Below are 19,891 nucleotides of genomic sequence, written 5' to 3' on the forward strand. Positions count from 1 at the left end.
GTATCCACCAAAACCAACAACCTGAAACCGAAGAGCTGTAATTGGTCAAACTTCCAAGCGTGCAAACTTTAACACATGACAATTGATCTTCTCCTCTGTCCATAGGGTAATAAAGTTGAGGCATTCATCTGCAATTTGAAAAAAACAACAACACATCTATTAATAACAAACATAAGGGAAGGAAGACATACTCAAATAAATAATAATAATAATTGGGTACGTACTTGCATTGTTTCTCCTCTCATAAAACCATTATTGTAATGTGCCTCGAATGAACTCGACGAGCATCATGGTAGACAGACCTCATGCATGTCTAACTAGTACATTAAATGACTCTACAATATTAGTTGTCATTACGTTATACTGATACCCCATAAAATGTGCCCTACTCCATCGCTAAAATCCCACCTCACGTAGGTAAGCCCTAGCTCGAGGATTCATCGCATCAAGAGATCACATCATAGCCTCAAAATTTTCTTTTATATATGATTTTACGGCTTTCCAATATGCACCCAACTTGAAAGGTAATAAATAATATGAAAACTTCATGATCAAAATTTATAAAATGTTAAACGGAATAAAAATTTTATACATATTTAAATACATTACCTTTGAGTCACGTTTGTACTTTGATCACATGTTACACAGAAGATGATAGCACCAACACCCATGGTGGATATCTGGAAAGACTTCAACCATTGTAGAGTATATAACATGATGTCAATCCGAGATTATCGTCAACTCGGGGATTGCATAGATGTATTCTTTAACCTTTTTGAGAAACAAATATCACGTGTCATGATCTTCTTTTTTACTAACACCGAAAATAATTGGGTATATCTGGTTATTACCATCGAGGCCCACTACAAGGAATAAATGACCAAGATATAGACCTTTAAGAAAAACAATGTCAATGCAAATAATAGGTCAGAGATATAGTCTAAATGCACGGACGAAACATCCCAATACCATGAAAAAATACTTAAATTGATGTTCATCATCTGTTTCAATAGCAGTAACGGTTCTCGGATTAGTACGTTCTAAATTATAGCAATAATCTAATAAAAACATAAATGATTCTTTCGGTGAGCCCTTCAGTGAATTTAAAGCTTAATTTCTTACCCATTAAGCCTGTGAATATGAAATGCCAATTTTATACCAATCGGCAATATCGACAATTATCTCTTTAGGCCGATAAATTTGATCAATCAATACAAACTTTGACCTCATTAACTGACCTAATGTCAAGGCCTCAGCTTGTCGATGATATGACATTATTTGATCAATTGAACATGTATACATTGGATCCATTTTAATGATTTGAAAGACTTCACTGATTTTGGCTTTGGTTGTAGATAGAAACAAGTAGCATTTTTTATCATTACACTTAATCTTTTATCGCCTCATATTAGACTTCATTACCTTGTATTGAAATCATTTCTCTAAGGCAAATTGATCCATAACATCTTTCAAGTATTGTTTGTTATGGAAAATATCAACAAACTTCACAGCATTTCTCTCTCGAATTGATCTTGTACCACTTAATGATGTTGATGGCTATAAAGGAAAATCATGAAGCTACCAAAATGGATCAATTGGGACATTGTCAAAAAATGGCCTAGAATAATTTTTGCCACCCAAGATAAGATTTTTAAGCTTTAAACTATTTATAACCCTGATATAACATGTGACATATGCTCAGACTCAGACTCAGACTCATCAAGAAGAATATCAGTCATGTTGTTCCCTTCAAAGTCACCTTAGTTAGGAACCCTATCTTTCTCTCCATGAGCCTATTCATTTGCAATATACAATGCATTGTCACTGAAATCAATAAAATCTTCTAAATCGTATTCATTTTTAACTTCACTAATTTGTTCTTCTTCTTGTCCTTTAATTAGGGTACATGTAACAAAAATAGAAATACATTTCTATCACCCAGGATAGGATTTTCAAGTTTTAAACTATTTATACCCCTGATAACAAATGACATATGCTCGGACTCTGACTCATTAAGAAGAATATCAGTCATGTCGTTCCCTTTAAAGTCACCCCAGTTGGGAACCTTATCTTTCTCTCCATGAGCCCATCCATTTGCAATATACAATGCATCGTTACTGAAATCAATTAAGTCTTCCAAATCATATTCTTTTTTAACTTCACTAATTTGTTCTTCTTCTTTTTCTTCTTCCTGTCCTTCAATCAGGGTACATGTAACAAAAACAGGAATATATTTCTAGAAGTATTAAGACATATTGATAAGACCTTAGATATCTTCATCATTTTGGATTTGTATTAGGTAGTTGAGCTCAATTTTTCTTGGCTTCATAGATAGTTGAAAATAGTTTCTAATTGGATCAAGACCACAATGCTCACACAAAAATTGAATGAATCCTTCAAATGTTGTCCCTAAGGGAATTTTAATTAATTGTTTATATCCTCCAACATATTTCATTGTGTTGTCATCATATTGAATCCATTCTCCTTAGAAACGAACCAACGTATAACCAGTTATTTTAATTATCAATCCTACAATAACAAAGTTTTAGGAAAAATTAAACATTTATAAGAAAAAATTCACAATAACCACTTATTGATATATATGCTACCTATAATTTTTCAAAATGTCTCAAACTACTCATAATATGTTATTTAAAACCGTCTGAAAATTTTTAATATTAAAATGCTCTTCATATTTTTATAAAATTTTAATTAGCCCCCTATACTTATCTAACATTTCATATAACACCCTTACATATTGTTTTATATCAAAATGTATCTATCTATTCCTAACATTTTATTTAAAACGTTCTTATAATGTTTGATATCAAAATACCCCCATATTTCTTTAACATTCATTTAACCCCTTATAATTATGTAACATTTCATTTAACACCTGTAAATGTTGTGTTCTCTCAAAATGCATCTATCTACTTCTAATATGTCATTTAAAATCATCTTACAATGTTTAATATCAAAAAAACCCTGTATTTTTTTAATATTATAATTAACCCCTATAATTATTGAATATTTCATATAACACCCTCACATGTTGTCTTGTATAGAAATATACCTATCTACTCTTAACATATCATTTAAAATCGTCTTATAATGTTTAATATCAAAATACCCCCATAATTTTCTAACATTTCATTCAATCCCTATAATTATCTAACATTTCATTTAACACCTTTATATGTTGTCTTGTATCAAAATGTATCTATCTATTACTAATATTTCATTTACAACATTTTTACAATGTTTAATATCAAAATACCCCTATATTTTCATAACATTTCATTTACACTCCCATAATTATCTAATATTTCATTTTACACCATTGTATGTTGTCATATATTAAAGTGCATCTATCTATTCTTAACATGTTATTTAAATCCTATATATATTATGTATATCAAAATGCCCTCATATTTTTTTAACATTTTGTTTAACCCCTAAATTATTATCAAATATCCAAATACCCTTTTAGATGACATACGAACTAGATTTAACAAATAAAATTAAGTTTTGAGTTAAAATTCATATCAATACCTTTTTCTTATGAATTGACTTTTTTCAACTCAAATTTAGAAATACGAATTTCTTTTTTTTGAACAAACCCATAGTAATTGATATTGAGTAAAAATAAGAGTGAGAGTGAGTGTTTGAGTGATATAAAAAGTGTATGTAATGAGAGTGAGAGTGAAAAGGTTTATATAGATGTGGTGAAAGGTAGTTTTGATATTTTAAAAATTATTTAGGGCATTTTTGCTTAATAAAAAAATAAAATGGGTATTTAATTTAATTTCCCTTTTAAAAATATAATATACTTTTAGTAATTTATAATATGATTTTATATCTCTTATTTATTGTGTATTTTAAGGGTGTAATTGTCAATTTTAAAACTACTTAAAGGTATATTGAAATTTAATTTTTTTTATAAATACTCAAAATATTTCTTCAAATTTTGAAAAACCCCATTAAAATTTTATTACACTCATAATATTTTAAAAATTTATAATTTATTCTCAACATATGATTATACGCTATTGACACTTCTATCTATATTTATATAAATAATTTTTTATCATTTTTTATTAAAATTAATATAAATTAGGATATAAAATTATTTAATAAAATTTTGGGAGTAAAGTGTTATTTACCTTGAAAACTTTTTCGTCTTTTTAGTAATTTTACAAAAAAAAAAAGTTATCAGAATTTATTAAAAAATTTAATAGATAGGTGAGAAATTAACTTTTTCAAACTTAACAGGTGGGAGTAGTCATTTAATCAAACCTTGAATGGGAAATAATCATTTGACCTTTTTTAGGGAGAATAATTTGTGTTTGCATTTTTTTCAGATTTTGCATATCACATATTCTAATGTATAATGTCTAGTCTGCGTAAGGGAGTCATTCCACAGTCCATAAGAGTCTCGTTTAAAAAGAATTTTGTTTCCCCCTTCTATAATGAATTAGCTCAAGTTTAAGGATTTTACCTATCTATTTAGGCCTTATTGTCTGGCTTTGTTTAGCTAATAGTCATTGTTGCGATGTCATTTCAACACTCTCGTAGAAATACCTTGGCAAGTTAGCCCCCTCATTGCACTAACTAATAACTTTACAAATTCAAGCAATAACACCTAAACATATGATTAAAAGCCCTTAAACTTGAGATTTTATGTTATAAAAAGGGAAAACAAAATCCGCTTCCTGTGTGACTCTTATAAACTATAAAACAAGTCCCATATCATGATCTGAGATCATATATTAGAGTTTCTGATGTAAGTGGTCCTCATAAAGTAGCAAGCATGAATCATACACCTTAAAAAAGTGATGGTTGCTCAAAAAATTACATCAAATAATTCTACCAAAGGTTTTGCCCAAAGAAAAAGTTTAGAAAAAGATTAAATAAAAACATTATTTTATTTTCAATAGGCAAAAAATTATTAAAATTATTGTCCCACAATATGTTGCAGTCGACCATGTTGTTTCCTTATCAAAGTGAGAATCCATTAGATAAGAAATCATCACGCTATGGCTTAGTGTTTTTTTGGGAATCATTTAGATGCTTTTGTAAAAGTAAGACATCCAGGATTTAAGGGTCTTGGGTATCTTGAAATTGTTAGAATGATTCTCTTAATGGTTTGGTAAAGTCAATGAGTCTAAGTTTGATTATGAGTTAGCACTTGTTATTAAGGCCAAAACTTTAACTTTGAAAGATAGGTGTGATTTATAAGTTGTGAACTGCTTTGATGATGGTCAAGCTTGATATGTCAAATACATACTGATGTTTTCTTCACACATCTTGGGAAAAGGTGAATGAAAATTTTCCAATGCTTTTTTTTATGATTATAAAGGCCATCTTTCTAATGGTATGGTACCATTAGTTTCTATAATATATTTCTTTTTGGTAAGTATGGATTCTGCAATATGACACTAAAGATCTTTGTATTCTTAGGGATACTAAAAGTATATCTTTTAAATGTTCTATGAAAAAAGATTATGCCTAGTAGATTCTTCAATCTTTAAAAAATATTGAAGATTGTTGCCTATGAGGGAAATTTTTCTTCAGAGTAAGAAAATCACCTATTTGTTATTTCTTGGATAACGTAAAGAAAAATGGATGTAGTTTCTATTGTATAATTGAGATTTCCATCAAACTAGAGGATTGAACCAATTTATAAAGGTTCTAAAGGGCACTAATAATCGACAGTGTAACGGAATTTGAAACTTTAAAAACAAATAATCTTAAAAACCTAGTCTAAGATCTCATTTTGAATATATGATTCATGAACATACTTCAACATCCATAAGGTGTTAGAAATCATATACCTGCATTAAGTGGCTCCTTCGTTCTTTGCATGGCTTAGATAAGACATTATCCAACCATCTGAAAGTTGCACCTCAATATCCATGTTAAGCATAAACTCGATTAATGTAACATCCATAGGTAAGCCCAAGGGCATTCTTGTCTTTTCTGTTGTTTTTACTTAAGTTTATTTGTAACATTACTTTTCAGATACATATCTTTACCTAAAATATCACCAAAAGAGATGTGCACAACTAGACTTTATTTAAAACCTTGTAATTTAATGCACGATAATAAATACTCAAGCATGCAAAAAGGTGAAATATGAATAAATACCTCAATTTATAAAATAGTCATGGCATTGTTACAATTGATGTCTGAAAAGAAATGACTAAAAATTTATAATGTGCATAACTAAAACACAAGTACAAAAGCAAGGTAAAATCTAAAACTAATGTTTTTGCCCTTCGCCCTTATGCAACTTCTCGACTAGACCACTGGCTCCCCCACATGCCCTGTGACTCACATCTACCTACAAAACAAAACAAAAAAAATGTGTGAGTGAAAACGCTGAGTAAGTCGATGACCTCTCGACACCCTGAATACACATATAAATTGATAAACCTGTATTCTATTTGTGAATCTAAATATAGTTACAACTCGACACCTTTGTGCCTTAATGTAGGTTATCACAAAGGTTACTAAGGCCTAAGCTGAAATCAACATATTTGATATCCTAGTGAAAGCATAAGACATATTATGTGTCACCATCTATCGTGCCTTGCACATATGTCATACAACCTATTATGCTAGTTAATTAGGACACTTTGGTCATATGAAAAAATCTAGTTGTAGTCTTTTTCCTTATCACATAAGCTAAGTGAAACTACTATCTAAACCATCATGAGATGGTCTCCACCACGGGTACATATGTGATGCATCCTACTAACCATGTGAGGAATAACAAAAAGCTCATAATTTTTACTATGCATACTTGAATTGAACTAAATGGATATGTGTCTTGACGTCGAGTTTATGATGCATCTCATGAGTATCAAACCTTATTGTTTTCACGTATCTTACCACTTTTAACTAGTGGCTAAATAGATGTGAACCACTTTTCTTAACTTTTATGATTTTCAACTTAGATCTAACTCGGTTAGAGTCACATGTCATCTCCTACATAGTCAAACACTCTTTCTGACTATAGCAATCTTGTCTTTCTTACTAAAGTCTCTTATTCTTTGATTTTTCTTTTTGTTCTCTATTATTATCCTTAAACTAAGGGTAAAATAGTCTTTTCACTAACTACAAAGTTGTGTGCCTAAGGTGCACCCCCGTATGCCTCTTTTTAAGCATGACATCCACTTTTGGAAAGTCACATATAAATATCAACTAATAATACTGCCACTTATGATAGTCAATCATACAGTCTAAATAATCCAGCGTAAAAGACATTTTCACATACCCAAAACATCTTAAATAATCATGGTTATGCAACAAAAGATCAAGAATATTTTCTCATTGGATAGCAAGACACAAAGTCACCATACTTAATTGACTTACAACAATTAAGGCTGATGGTTTTTTCAGTGATCTAAGCTTATCTTCGATGACTAAAACTCTCTTCTCTCTCTACTCTTTAGTTAGGGTGTGGCTTGAACTATGTAATGGTTGATTTCCTAATCCCATAAAAATGATAGATGAAAAAGAAGATGCAAAAAATGTCATGCATATAGATAGAACAAAAATCAAAACATGATTAAGGCATATAAGAAAAAAATGAAACTTTTACCTACTTTTTTGCCTCCTATATAGATATAGGATGATAGAATGAGTCTCCCACTTATAAGACCTCCAAAACTAAAATTGAAATATTAACTTAAAAATAGAGTACTTTAAAGATTACTAGGTATAAATTATTACTATGTTTGGTAAAAATAGATAAGTATAAATAATTATTATGTTTCGTTAGAGGTAATAAAAGAATATTAGTATATTATTTTATTTAAATACCCTATGATATAATTATTCTAAAATATTTTTTATGTTATTTTTATATTAATTGAAAATATGATTATTTTTGTACTAAAAAAATTAATAAATAAATTATATATTATAATAAAATCAAGATTAAATTAGTAATCTTTTAATACTTAAGATGGAGATGGTAATCAGATTACCTCTTATATTATCTGTCACATCACTATTGATAATAGAAGATTATCAGAATTATTTATTACTTATAAACTAAACAAGGCAATATAAGTAATAAAAAATAAATTGCTAGAGTAATCTTTAATCCCCCTCAACCAAACACACTCTAAAGAGAATATACCAAAAGAGGCATGCACAACTGAAATATTTAAAAACTTTAATGTTTGGTCATAATTATAAAACATGCAAAAAGGTGATGTAATAAAAATACTTTATTAATCAATACTCATGTGATATCATGTGTTTGAAATACTAGCAACAATGGCAGTAATAAAAATGATAATAATAAAAATAATAAACTATATCTTTGATGAAAACTCAGTAATAAGAGGCCCCTCTCCTTATATAGCTGTTAACTAGATCCCTCGTCTACCCGCTACTCACCTTTACTTACAAACATACAAAAGAAAACATGTAAGTAAAACTCAGTAAATGGTGACCTTTCGACACCCAAAACTATTATAAATAATTGATGGTAAAACTTGTGTTCCACTTGTAAGCTCAGTATGGTTATACTATAACACCTTGGTGCTTGGCATGGATCGACCACAAAAATTATGAAGACCCAAGCTAAAATCAATATATTTGATGCCTTGGTGAAAACTATTATTATGTCTTGCGCACATGTCAAATGGCCTATTGGGCTATCTAATTGGAATACTTTGATCACACGAGGAAATCTCTAATAGCAACTCTTTCCCTTACCATGCATACCTGAACTGAACTAAGTGCTTATGTACCTTAGCGTCCAGTGCATGATGCATCTTAAAGGTATCCAACCATACTATTTTCACAATTACCATCACTTATGCATATAATTAGTGATTATCTAGTTATATGGCACTAGCTTTAAAGTTGTTAACTTTTAGCTCGATTTGAGTTTGTACTATCATTTACACAGTTGGGCACCTTATCTATGCATATAGCCTATAGGTATAATCATCCTTGTCCTCTAATAGCTTAATATTCTTTTTACTTAACTTTCCCTTCTATGCATATAACCAATAGGTATACTCATCCTTTGTCTTTGTTTAGGGGTACATGGATGTGTGGTTCTCTAATCACACCCTTTACCTTCTAACCTATGTACACGGGTGTGTGTCACTAAATACACGATTGTACATAGAGTAGATGCACATAAGGAGTTGACTTAGACATACTTTCATGCATGATGATCTATGTGTGCAAACCACATGTCTTTTGGCGTATGTCGTCCACTTTTGGAAAGCTATACATAAACACGTGTCTCATACTACACGATCATGCATATCTTCCCTCAAAATGAGTGTAAGATCTTTGGACTTTAAAATTTCTAGAATGAAACACAGGTATGTATAGGGCCACACACATCCGTGTGTTACGATTTGAAAATCGTACCTTAGGGTTTCTATGCTTTTTCGATTGTAATTCCAATAAGACTACTTCTATGGCACACACAAAAGTATTTGCACACCTTAGGCATGATATTCACAAAATTTATTTAAACAAAGAACACATACATGACTTTAAAACATTAATCAAATCAAAACCTAAACATTCATACAATCAATAGATTTGTCATGCATATAACTCTTCATGTTCATATATCACCATCGACAAAATCATCACTACTATATTTAAACACCCCTAGATCATGTATATAACAAAAACATTCCAAAATTTTCATGATAAAACAAGGGAAGCCTTTCCACTTACTTGGAATCGGGTGAAAACATTTCCCTTGCACCATTACAATGATTCTAATGATCATTGGCGACTTCATAAGTGATGAAAATACCCTTCTCTCTCTTACACACTTTGTTTTCTGCAACTATGAAAGATAATTGAAAAGAATTAGATTTATCGCATTTTTATTTTATCTCCAAGATGTGATACATAGACGTGTATAAACCATACACGGTCATGTGTCTAGTTGCATAACCAAGACAACCTCATGTTTTGCCACGATTACAATTTAATCCACTAATTGACTTTCTCCTGACAATACACGTCTGTGTATACCTGCATACATAGATGTGTATCCTTGAAAATCATTAATCCCTAAATTTAAAAACTAGGAAAAAGATTGAAATGCCTTTAGACTTACTTGTAGGTGTTACAATCCTTCCCTTGTAATATGAATTTCGTCCTCAAAATTCACTTTAACAGATGTGGGAACCTTTACTGCATATCATGCTCAATCTCCCACGTAACCTCCTCAACTTATTGATTCCTCCAAAGAACCTTTACCAGGGGAATTTGTTTATGTTTGAACTCTTTAACTTATCTATCTAAAATCTAAACTAGATGTTTCTCGTAGACCATATCATCCTCTAGCTTGACATCTTTAACATTGAGCATATGGGTGGAGTCACTAATGTACTTGTGTAACAACGATACATAAAACACATTATGAATGTGATCCATGCTCGTTGATAGTGCAAATCAGTAGGCAACCTCACCTACATGCTCTAATACCTTTAAAGGTCCCATAAATCTTGATGCTAGATTGTCTTTCCTATCGAATCTCATAACATACCTATAAGGGGCTATTCTGATGAACATTTTATCACCCACCTAAAACTCAATATCATGTCTCCTCTAATATACGTAACTCTTCTAATGGTCTTGGACTTACTTCATCCTCTCTTTGAGCATCCTCATATCCTTAATCATCTTTTAGGTCAACTCGGGTCCCAATGACTAAGCTAAGACATCTTTTTCTTCTATTTCATCCTAGTAAAATAGTGATCTACATTTTCTGCCATACAAAGCCTTATAAGAAGCCATCTTAATGGTTGTCTGGTAACTATTATTATAAGTAAACTCTATCAATGGTAACAGATCTATCTAACTTTTTCCTTTGTCTAGGCAACAAGCCTTCAACATATTCTCAATCACTTGGTTAACTCTCTCAATCTATTTATCGATTTGGGATGATATGTTATGTTGAATGCCAATGTCATAACTAAAGATTTCTATATACTCTGTTAAAAAACTAAGACAAATTCGATGTCTCGATTTGATACTATCATCCTAAATACTCCATAAAATTTGACAATCTCCCTCATATAGATTTGACCTAACTGATCAATACTTATGGTGGCTCAACTACTATGAAATGTACCGACTTGGTCAACTGATCCATTATAATCCATAATGCATTATAGCCACATTTGACCCTTGGCAATCTAACCATGAAATTTATCGATATTTATTCCCACTTCCATTCAGGAATGTTAAAAGGCTACAAAAGTCTAGATAATATCTGATGTTCAGCCTTAACTTATTGACACACAAGGTAATTAGCCACAAAGTCTATAATGTCCTTCTTTATTCTTGGCTACTAAAACATCTTCCTCAAATCCTAATACATCTTTACATTCCCATATGGGTCATGTGAAAGGAATTGTATGCCTTTGCTAAGATCTTATCTCTTAAACTATATTATTAGGGAACACATGTCCTCCCTCGAAACTTTGGGATGTCTTTTACCATACTGAACCTAGTTTTAGTATTCTTGACCATCTTTTGTCTAATCTGTAAACATCCCTTATTTCAAGCTTATATTGTATAGATCTCATTCAAAAAGGTCGATTGAATCTGGAGATCTACCAATTGCCTTATGATTACCTCAGTCTGCTTTCTCACTAATTCTTGCTATAACTCACAGTAGGCAATAATCTATGATAGGAACACTTTTCTACTTGAGGCATCTATAACTACATTGGCTTTACCTGGGTGTTACTTAATCTCACAATCATAGTCTTTTACCAACTCTAACCACCGTCTCTCTCTCATGTTCAATTCTTTTCGACTGAAGAAATATTCAAAACTCTTATAATCCGTGTAGATGTTACTTTTTACCTTATATAGGTAGTGTTACCATAACTTAAGTGCAAATACCATAACTACCAACTCAAGATCATGAATGGGGTATCTGAGCTCATACTCCTTTAATTGATAGGAAGTATAAGCTCTAAAACCCTGATGTGAGGTAACTATGTATAAATCATAGTCCTTACACTCCTTTAGTAAGGCAAATATAAGAGTTGAGGTCAATCTCCTTTTCAATTCTTGGAAACTCTATTCGTCAACCTCTAACCATCTAAAAGGAATCTTTCTACATGTTAACTCTGTAAGAGGTTGAGCTAACTTAGTGAATCCCTTAACAAAAGTTCTGTAATAACCTGCCAATAGTAGAAAATTTTTGACCTCTCTAGCAGTCTTAGGCCTCTGCTATTCTAACACTACCTTAATTTTGTTGAGGTCTACTAATATGTTATCTATTGAAACCACATGACCTAGAAATGCTACTCTATCTAACTAAAACTCACATTTAGAGAACTTTACGAACAGTTACCTCTCTCTTAGCCTTTGAAGCAAAAATCTCAAGTACTACTCATGTTTTTCTCAAGTTCTAAAGTTGGCCAAGATGTCATCAATGAATACCACCAAGAACTTATCCAAACAATCCTAGAACACCTTATTCATTAGGTCCATAACTATTGTCAAGGCATTGATCAATCCGAAGGGTATGACCACAAACTTATAGTGCCCATATCTGGTTCTATAAGCAGTCTTGGGCATATCTTATTGTGCTACTCTGACTTGGTGATACCCCGACCTCAAGTTTATCTTAAAGAATATTGATACATTTTTGAGTTGGTCAAATAAATCATCAATCCTTAAAAGTGAATACTAATTATTTATCATCGCCTTATTCAACTTTTTATCGTTAATAGACATCCTCATTAATCTATTTTTCTTTTTTTACGAAGAGGATCAATGCACTCTATAGTGAGTGGTTTAGTCTGATAAAGTTACTATCTAATAGTTCTTGTAACTGTTTCTTTAGTTCTTGTAATTCAATTAAGGTTATTCTATAAAGGGCTTTAGAAATTGGTGTTGTTCTCAAGGCCAACTCAATGTTAAACTCTGACTTCCTTTCTAGTGTTAACCCTATAAGCTTATTAGGGAATACATCTAGAAACTCTTGCATCACTAGAGTATATTTTATACCTAAAACTATCTCTGCTAATTTCTGAATCATGTGCACCAAATGTCATACACCCCTTACTTAACATCTTATTAGCCTTAATACTGCTAATCATCATGTTAAGGATTCAACCCTCTCTAAATATGAACATCTCACCCTTACTATACTGAATCTAACTTTCTTCTTCCACAGTCTATTTTTGCTTCATGTCTACTTAGGAAGTTTATGTCCAGTATCACATCGAAGTTTGACATGTCTATGATTATCAAATCCATAACTCTGGCATAGCCTCTTAAGAAGTTTGTCTCCCTTACCAATATTAAACTGTTGTGAACCTAGTCCCCATATGGCATATTTATTCTAATATAAGGGACAACCAAAAGCTCTAGTCCTAATTTCTCAACTATGCCTTTATCAATAAAATAATACGTTGCACCAAAGTTAATTAAAGCATATAAATGACAAGAATGAAACAATATCTAATCTATCATAGTTATAGGGCTAACATTTGCCTATGTGTTAGTAGTTACGAATACTCATGCTTATCTTCCCCTAACCGTTTACTCTACTAGGATTAGCCCAGTGATTGGGGCTATATACTATCTGGCAAAATATCCTGATTGTTTACATTTGTAGCATATCTTCTGTTAGGCTAAACACTTGTTGGTGTGCCTTTTGCCACATCTATGACATGCAAGGGAACCATCGTGTTTAGGCTGCTCTTCTTTTCTTTATTTCTTACATTTCTAGTTCTTATTCTTAGGTTGAAAGGGCCTCTTACCTCTACCGCCTTCATTAGTCAGCTAATTTTGTCTTTACACTAGGGCTAGTGGTACAGGCTCCTATGACAGCTCTTTATTCCTAGACATACGTTACCTTATGATCTTAAATCTCAATGCTCAATTGAAAGCCTCTAAAAAAGTCTTAGAAGGATTATCTTATACCATCACATCATTGACTATGTTTGGCTTTAACTCTCCCATGAACATATCCAATTTACCTCTCTCTGAATTAACCATGACGAGAGCATACTTGGCCAACGAGTTTAGCTTAATTGAGAAGTCTTTGACCAACATGTTCCTCTGCCTTAGACGAAGGAACTCTTGGGCCTTCACATATATGACATTAGCTGAAACATACTCTAACTCAAAGACTTGTCTGAAGTTTGCCTATGACATCTTTGAAACTCAATGGATCCCTTTTAGCATCTGTAACTAGACTTTAAAGTCATTTTTCAATAGGAGACTGACATACTGTATCTTATCAACATACGTCATTGAGTAGATCCTTATAACATCCTCTACTACCTTTAGGCACTTCTCAGTTGGTAGTCCCCATAACATTACATTACCTTTGAAATCTAGTGGTTGATGACGACTAGACAAGTTGTAAATAAGATGCGTTTGTCCTTTGCTGCTATGTCTAATCTCTACTTAAAGTGCTCTTATACTCCCTCTACTCTACTAAGAGGGTGTTTCTGTATCTAAATGTTGCTTTGGCATTGAAGGGGCTTGGGTTAGATACCCCACACTAGCTAACACCTTTTTGTTATATCTCAAAATCTCTTCCATAATCTAGTAAATGACAACACTATTAACAAAAGGTGTAACTGGCATATCGAATACCTGTTCCCGAGCCTCTGTTTGGCTCATTTCCTGACTAAGGACCCCTAAGGCATCTCTGATTAACTTTTTGGATCTCTTTATCCTGAAATCACAATAACCTTTTGGCATATATTACTTTAAACTGGAGGAATGTATATTATACTTATAGTGGTAAGCATGCGAAGGTAGTCGACATTACATGAAAGGTTACTTTCTTACTTAACTTTATATACATTTTTCAAACACATAAAACTTTAAACCTTTTTTTGGTATTAAGCTCATGTTGTGATACCATAAATATAATACCTCTCTCTAGATATATACCCTTGAGAGAAATATACCAAAAGCATAATTGAACTATTTGAAAATTTTAATGCATGATAATACTTATAATGTGGGCAAAAATATTATGTAATAAAAATATTTTATTAATCAATACCATATGATATCATGTGTTTGAAAATAATAGCTATAATGACAATAATAAAAATGATAATAATAAAAATAATAAACTATATGTCTGATGAAAACTAAGTAAAAAAATACCCCTCTAATGGTATAGCTGCTAACTGGAATGTTGAATCCCCTGGCTAAGTTACTACTCGCCTTTACCTGCAAACATACAAAAGGAAATACGTGAGTAAAACTCAATAAGTGGTGACCTTTCAACACCCAAATCTATTATAAATAACTGATGGTAAAACTTATGTTCCACTTGCAAGTTAAATGTGATCACACTATAGTACCTTGGTGCCTTAACATGGATCATCTATAGACCCAAGCTAAAATTGGTATATCTGATGCCTTGGTGAAAGTTACTTTGTGTCTTACGCACATGTCAAACTGGGACACCTTGATAATATAGGAAAGTCTCTTATAACAACTTTTTTCCTTAGCATATGAGCTAATTAAAACTACTGACTAACTATATGGAGATAACCCTACCTTTGGTACATATGTGATGCATCTGGTTGATCAAGTAAGGAATATCTAAAGCCATATCCTTGCCATGCATACCTAAACTAAACTAGATAGCTATGCGTCTTAGCGTCAAATGCATGATGCATCTCATAGGTATCTAACCCTATTGCTTTCACAATTACCTTCACTTAAACACATAGTTGGTGACTATCTAGTTGTGTGACACTAGTTTTAAGGTTGTTGACTTTTGACTCATTTTGAATTTGTGTCGTTATCCATACAATTAGACATCTTATCTATGTCTTTCTTGAATTCCTTGTCTTCTAATAGCTTATTATTCTTTTTGCTTAACTCTCTCTTTCTATGCACATAGCATAAGAGTATAATTATCCATTGTCTTTGTCTAAGAATACATGGTTATGTGTTTCTCCACCTATACCTGTGTGCCTTCTAACCCATGTACATGGGTGTGTGTCATTCAATACACGGTCATACATAGAGTAGATGCGCATGAGGAGTTGACTTAGGTATACTCCCATGAACGATGACACATGTGTGCAAGCCATGTGTCTTCTTATGCACGTCATCCACTTTTAAAAGGCCATACAAAGGCATGTGTCTCATACCGCACAACTGTGCATATTATCCCTTAAAATAAGTGTAGGATCTTCAGACTTTCAAAATTTTTGTAACGATATACGAGCATGTATAAGGCCATATGTCGCCATGTGTTATGATCTGGAAATTGCACCTATGCTTCTTCGATCACAATTCCAACAAGATTACTTCTTTTAAGGCACACAAAAAAATCTCTACACACTCTAGGCATTCACACGATTTATTTAATTAAAGAACATATATATGGCTCTAAAGCATTAATCAAATCAAAACCTAAGCATTCATATAATAAATAGATTTGTCATGCATACAACTCTTTATATTCGTACGTCACCATCAACAAAATCATCACTACTATATCTAAACATCTCCAGATCATGTATATAATAGGAGGATTTTAAAATTTTCATGATCAAACAAGGGAAGCCACTTCACTTACTTGGACTCTAATAAAAATGTTTCCCTTGCATAGTTATAATGATTTTAGTGATCACCGGTAGCTTAACAGGCAATGAAAATACCCTTTCTCTCTTTCACTCTCTGTTTTCTGCGGCTATGAAAGATAATTAAAGAGAATTAGGGTTATCGCGTTTTTATTTTATCTTTAGGACGTGATACACAGACATGTATAAACCATATACGATCGTGTGTCTAGTAGCATAACTAAGGCAACCTCTTGTTTCATCGCTATCACAATCTGATCCACTAATTGACTTTTTACTAATCATACATAACCATGTATACCCTTGGGCTTACCTATGGGCGCTATAGAATTTTAGTTTAAAAATGGATTAAGTATATTTAGAATGAACTAACTTTATTTTTTTATAATGGTGGTTAATAGTAGTTTCTAAAATTCTACTTTTGGCCTACAAAAATCTTGATTTAAACATTTGTCATGTATATGTATATCTATTATATATTTTAGCCATAGTAATTCTTCCTCATTAACAACTTAACTTTTAAAATGTTACATTTGACATTTGTATGATTTTCATTATCCTTTAGAAGGTGCTAGCGAAGCCCGGATAACTGATTCTCCCTCTTAAAAGCCTGATTTGTTAGTGTGAAGCTTTATGTTTAACGTGGCGTAGCTATGAGTTCTTTTTTAGACGATCCGAAAGTGCATCTAATAACTCAATAATTATGGTAAACATTAAACAATGTACTATAGCCGCAAAACTATGATTAAAAAAAATTCTCTATCAAATCTAATATCTCCGACTGTACATTTCGTGTAGGTAATATCTTCTTTTGTTTAATTCAGATTGATTTCAAACTGATAGATCATCAAAGTTCTACTTTCGATTCTTTACGAATAATTAATTTAAATATTTGGAACACACCATTACTAACATCTTTCACATGATTTACATTATAGTTTGGCCAAAGATTTTGATTTTTAATATTTATCGATGTTTCTTTGGAACTTAGATTTGAATCGAATTAATGAATATTGAGAGGCTAATACTTTCTAAGTCAATGAATCTCATCTTAATCATCATTCGTCTGTATATATAAATAACACATGATTAATGTGGTTTCTTGTATGAAATGTGGTTAACCCTGTATTTGTGTACCACATGAATCACACGTGTTGATATCAGATCCGACCATAACCTCTTAAGTTAAAGGGTTACTTCATACATCAGTATGATCATATGATAAGTTATTGATTACGATTTAATAACCATGTGGCTTATCATTATTGGTTATGTTTAAAAAACGGTTCTTTAACTATTGATTCATATTAATGCCTTAATGACATAACTATCATCATCACTTGCATTAATGTCATCTCATGGCAATCAACGAAGGTATTCAGTATGCGTACTATATGATATAATTGCTCAAGTTATATCACATCCATAGGGAACAATTTGATGATTTAGTTTGTATTAAGTGAGTCATCCAGACAACTGATACACATACTTTATATTTTTGCAAATAAAGGAAACAACTTATGTATATGAACAAAAGAACTGCTTTTTTATTAATAAATTATTTGAAAGATTATATACAAAATAAAATACCCTAAAATCGATGACATGAATGGTTCCTAGACTAAACATTAACATTCCTACAAGATTGATAAATATTATATTATTTGACAACTTGTGCACTTGCTAGTGAGATGCATAAGTTGTTGGCGTTGTTACAGGGGATTAGAGTTTAAATCAATGTTAATATAATTCAAGGCTTTATTAGACCAAGGATTTTATTTTAATTTATCTCATCAATTCTTTCTTTTCTCTTGAAGGCTTTGCCTAGTACATGACTGGATTAAGGGTAACTAAAAAGTTGAATTTAAGATTGAAAGAACTATACAAAACCTGAGAAAAAGCAAACAAGAACAAAACGTCATGATGGAAAATCCTAAGGCAAATCTGACTTAGAATGTAGTCAATTTGCCATCACAACCATGCACACTCTAAAACTATACCATACCATCCAATCAAGACACCATAACAAGTGTTATCCAACCACCAGTCAACAACAACAATTTCAAGATCAAGTCGTCTATCATACATATGATTAAGCAAAATTATTTTAGAGGAACACATCTAAAAACTAATATGCACATCTAGCAAAGTTTGTGCAAATATACAATAACTTTAGACTAAATGAAGTACTTGACGAGTTAGTTAAATTAAGATTATTTCCCTTTTCATTCAAAGATAAAACCACTATTTAGCTTGAATTGAGAGCACAAGAATCCTTCACAACATGGGATGTTTTGTCCCAAACATTCCTAACCAAATTTTTCCAAGTAGGAAAAATAACAAAAATTAGGAACGAGATCACCACTTTTACCACAAAGGATGATGAGATGTTATACAAGGCTTAAGAAAGGTACAAGGATCTACAAATGCACTGCCTATATCTTGGTCTCCTAAATTGGTTATTGATAGAAACATTTTATAGTCGAGTACTCAAACATATTAAAACTGCACTTGATGTAGCTGTTAGAGGATCATTTACAGGACTAACAACCGAGAATGCATTCCAATTGATTAAACGAATGACTGTAAGCAGTTCATGTTGGATAGATGATGTTATACCAAAGAAACCATCAAAGGTATATAAAGTTGACAAAATGACACAGTGAATGCAAAACTTGACTCTTTAACGAATAAATTAAAAAAGATGGATATAAAAGCAGTGGATAGAGGAATGACTATAGAGGAACAAGCAAATGCAATAAATTTTAACTAGAAGGGTCAGAGTAGCCTATATTCAAATACTTACAACCCAAGATAAAGGAATCATTCGAACTTTTCATGGAATAATCAACTGATTCCAGCTAATACAAGCCAAAACTTGAGACCATCACTGCCAAGATTCCAGAATAGAATAACACAACATCAACCCTTGTATCTTACGCCAAGAGAACAAAAATCAAGTTTAGAATTGATGATGGAAAGTTTTATATAAGATCAGAATCAAAAAACACAAGTTTAAGAAGAAGTCATTAAACACCTCGCCAAAAGAATAAAATAGCTAGCTAGCCATAATAGAATGCTTGAAGAGTAGTTAAACTAGTAAGCATAGTTATCAAATTCATGAGATCATGGGAAACTACCAAGCCACTTGATAAATCCAAGGGAATGATGTCAGGCTATAGCTACCAGAAATAGAATCGTGAATGAAGCAATAAAATTAATCACACTAGATCATTCTTTGAAGAAGGATTTGACAAAAACCACATAAGAAGATACAACAAATGTTATAAAAGTCATCT

The 19,891-nt window shown here is 31.8% G+C and overlaps 1 protein-coding gene across 2 annotated transcripts in view; it reads right to left on the bottom strand.

Moving 5' to 3' along the window:
• Positions 1 to 6,136: 6,136 nt before the first annotated feature.
• The window catches only part of LOC123225488 (transcription initiation factor IIB-2), a 39,585-nt gene continuing 25,830 nt past the window's right edge, over positions 6,137 to 19,891 (bottom strand). The window contains exons 8-10 of one of the 2 annotated variants that reach the window (XR_006504131.1): positions 15,157 to 15,222; positions 9,724 to 9,838; positions 6,137 to 6,343 (exon numbers count right to left, since the gene is read on the bottom strand). The gene's annotated coding sequence lies outside the window, so the exon portion shown is untranslated. The remainder of the gene's footprint in view (positions 6,344 to 9,723; positions 9,839 to 15,156; positions 15,223 to 19,891) is intronic. The other variant, XR_006504130.1, reaches the window with a different exon arrangement.

The sequence above is a fragment of the Mangifera indica genome, chromosome 9 (assembly GCF_011075055.1).
Source record: "Mangifera indica cultivar Alphonso chromosome 9, CATAS_Mindica_2.1, whole genome shotgun sequence".
NCBI classification, from domain to species: Eukaryota; Viridiplantae; Streptophyta; class Magnoliopsida; order Sapindales; family Anacardiaceae; genus Mangifera; species Mangifera indica.